Below are 3,965 nucleotides of genomic sequence, written 5' to 3'. Positions count from 1 at the left end.
CTGCAGCTCCACCTCATACCTTTTACCCTTCCTATAAGCTTAAATAGTCTTGATCGCGAGGGTGTGAGATTGCTGAGTCCCCGTGACTCACAGATTCTTCCTAAAACAGTTTGCAGGTGACGATGATACCGTACAGGTGACACAACCAAGCTCAAGGAGGAGCTCTATAAAGATCTTGTCCTTTGTGTTGTTTCGTTCTAGTCGATCAGTAGTGGAGCCCAGTTGGGGTCGATCGGGATCTGTGTAGCATTTGGGGTAGTCTTCTTTTTATTTTGGTTCCGTAGTCGGACCTTGAGTGTTTTTTGGATGAATGTAATGTTATTCTCATGTATTGTGTGAAGTGGCGATTGTAATCCAACTATGTATCTTTTCCCTTATTGTATTACATGGGTTGTTTGCGAAGATTACCTCACTTGCGACATTGCTTTCAATGCGGTTATGCCTCTAAGTCGTGCTTCGACACGTGGGAGATATAGCCGCATCGAGGGCGTTACACCCTTGAGGGCGGTCACCGAACCCATACAAATGGCAACCCTTGGGGGCGGTCACCGAACCCGTACACTTTGGCAACCCTTGGGGATGGTCACCGGTATCCGTCAAATTGCTCGGGGCAATCTCCACAACCTAATTGAAGACCCCGACGTTTGCCCGGAGCTTTACACCATAATGATTGAGCTCCGAACACCACCAACCATCTAGGGCGCCCAAGCACCCAAGAGGAACAAGCTCAAGGGTACCAAGCACCCAAGAGTAATAAGCTTCTCAACTTGTAACTTCCACGTATCACGTGGATAACTCAAATCGATGCACCAAATGCAATGGCAAGGGCACACGGAGTGCCCAAGTCCTTCTCTCTCAAATCCCACCGAAGCAACTAATGCTAGGCAGGAAAATGAGAGGAAGAACAAGAAGGAGAACACCAAGAACTCCAAGATCTAGATCCAAGGGGTTCTCCTCACCTAGAGGAGAAAGTGATTGGTGGAAACATGGATCTAGATCTCCTCTCTCTTTTCCCTCAAAAACTAGCAAGAATCCATGGAGGGATTGAGAGTTAGCAAGCTCTAAGAAGGTCAACAATGGGGAAAGAACACGAGCTCAAAGGATAAGGTTCATTGGGGAAGAAGACCCCCTTTTATAGGTGGTGAAAAATCCAACCGTTATGCTCACAGCCCACACCGAGCGGTACTACCGCTCCAAGGAGCGGTACTACCGCTAGGGCGGTAGTAGCCCTTTGAAACACAACAGCGAGAAGGCAAAAAAGCCAGAAGAACCGCCGGAGCGGTAGTACCGCTTGACCTCACGGTACTACCGCTAGGGGTAGCGATACTACTACTTGCGAGCGGTACTAAAAAATTACATCTGTGCCTACCACCGCTGGACTTGTGACGTGTTTTTGGTCCCGAGCGGAAGTAGCCACGGGAGTAGCCGCGGTAGTACTGCTCCAAGTGGTAGTACCTCTCCCAAGAGCGGTAGTAAAAAATTACATCCGCTCCTGTCCGCGGTAGTACCGCTGCAGCCTTTTCAGAACACCAAAACTGACACAACTTCTGCAAACGGACTCCGAATTCGACGAAACCAAGTTTGTTGGAAAGCTAGCGACAAGGGCTAACACAATCTTGATATAAATACCAATAAGAAGCAAATGAGAAAAGGCCCAAAAGAAAATGGTGAGAACCCTTCCTTGGATAAGACCGGTAAAAGCTCCAACACCGAAAACATCATAGAAGAGGCATGCAAACTCCGTTTTCGATGAACTCAAGCTTGTCATCAAGATGAACATAAGCTCTAAGACTCACAGAGAGAACCGAACTAGAACCAAGAAACATGATGCAAGGATGCAATGGTTTGAGCTCTCGACAAACGATATGATCAAGCTACTCACTTGAGAGCCCCCCTTGATAGTACGGCTATCGATCCTATAACCCGGTCTCCCAACTACCACCATGAGACCGGTAAAATATAAAACCTATCAAGGGCAAACCTTTGCCTTGCACAAAGTCCACTTGAGCTAGATGTAGATGATCTTGACTTCCTCAAGTAGGACCACCTTTCTTGATTGCGTTGGCTCAGTGAAGACGAGTAGATCGCTCCCCCATACTCCATTATGGGTGAGCCACTTTTCAACGCATCTTCACAAGTCCATTGTCACCACAATGGACGACAATATTCAAGCACTTGATCTCTTCGTGATGCATCACTTGAACATGCACACCGCAACCTAACCCCACAAACAACTCTCACGAAGACTATGGGTTAGTACACAAAGCGTAATGGTCAATACTTACCACACCATGGGATCACTTGATCCCTCTCGGTACATCTTCTATGCTTTGTGATTTGATCAACTTGATTCACTCTTGACTTAGTCTTGATCAACCTTGAACCTTTCCAACTCTCTTCATTTGGATGATGCCTTGAAGGTAAGCATGAATGGCCACACAATCTTCTTCTTCAAGACATGCTTGCAATAAGCTCAACTCTCACATGACCGATCTTTAGGTAATTCCTTGAATAACACCATGGTTGACACAAACTCTCCTTGAAACCAATACATGTACTCCAAGAAAAGCCTATGGACAAAACCTTCAAATATAACTCAAGGCAACCATTAGTCCATAGAGACTGTCATCAATTGCCAAAACCAAACATGGGGGCACCGCATGTTCTTTCAACGGGGGCAGGGGGACCCCATAGACACAACAATTGATCGTTTGATCTCTTAGCCATGTGCGGTGCCCCCCTCCACCATAGTACACCTCGATAATACTGTAGCGGTGCTTAGGCGAAGCCCTGCGTCGGTAGAACATCAACATCGTCACCACGCCGTCGTGCTGACGAAACTCTCCCTCAACACTCGGTTGGATCGGAGTTCGAGGGACATCATTGGGCTGAACGTGTGCAGAACTCGGAGGTGCCGTGCGTTCGGTACTTGATCGGTCGGATCGTGAAGACATACGACTACATCAACCGCGTTGTGCTAACACTTCCGCTTTCGGTCTACGAGGGTACGTGGACTACACTCTCTCCTTTCGTTGCTATGCATCACCATGATCTTGCGTGTGTGTAGGAATTTTTTTGAAATTACTACGTTCCCCAACAGCAATTGCCCCCCTCTCCTGCCCTCATCAGATAAAACAAGGTCTAATTGTGTTTGTGTTAGGGAGACATGTAGTTGTAGTCGAGGGCTACACTTGCAGTTGCATGCCTAGTGTCAGACATGCTACTACCCCCTCTCATATCCCCATCCGACAAAACAAAGGTTAGTTGCGGGCAAGATGGAAGACATGCAATTGCAGTCAACGGCGGCACTTGCATTTGCGTGCCAAGTGTATGCATGCAACTGCCGCCGCCCCTCTCCCACTGTCCTCCGACAAAACAAAGTTTAGTTGCGGTCGTGATGAAAGATATGCAATTGCAGTTGGGACGCGACACTTGCAGTTGCTTGCATAATGTACACATGCAATTGCCCCCCTCTACCACCGTCCTCCAACAAAACAAAGTTTAGTTGCAGTCGTGATGGAAGATATGCAATTGCAGTCGGGGCGCGACACTTGCAGTTGCATGCATAATGTACACATGCAATTGCCCCCCTCTCCCACCGCCCTCCAATAAAACAAAGTTCAGTTGCAGTCGTGCTGGAAGACATGCGGTTACAGCCGGGGCTGACACTTGCAGTTGCATGCCTAGTGTACATATCCAACTACAGTTGTGGTCAGGGCGCTACACTTGCAGTTGCATACCTAGTGTACACATGCAACTGCTCCCCCTTTACCACCGCCCACGGACAAAACAAAGTCCAGTTCCAGTCGGAGGTGACACATGCAGTTGAATGCCTATGGGAAGACATGCAACTACCTCTCCCCCACAAAAAAACCACTAAGTTGAAGTCGCCTTGAAGACATGCAGTTGCATTCAAGCGCAACATTTGCAATTTGTGCCTAGTGGTAGACATGCAACCCCCCCCC

This window comes from Triticum dicoccoides, chromosome 2A (assembly GCF_002162155.2).
Source record: "Triticum dicoccoides isolate Atlit2015 ecotype Zavitan chromosome 2A, WEW_v2.0, whole genome shotgun sequence".
NCBI classification, from domain to species: Eukaryota; Viridiplantae; Streptophyta; class Magnoliopsida; order Poales; family Poaceae; genus Triticum; species Triticum dicoccoides.
Note: the sequence above shows the minus strand (reverse complement) of the source record.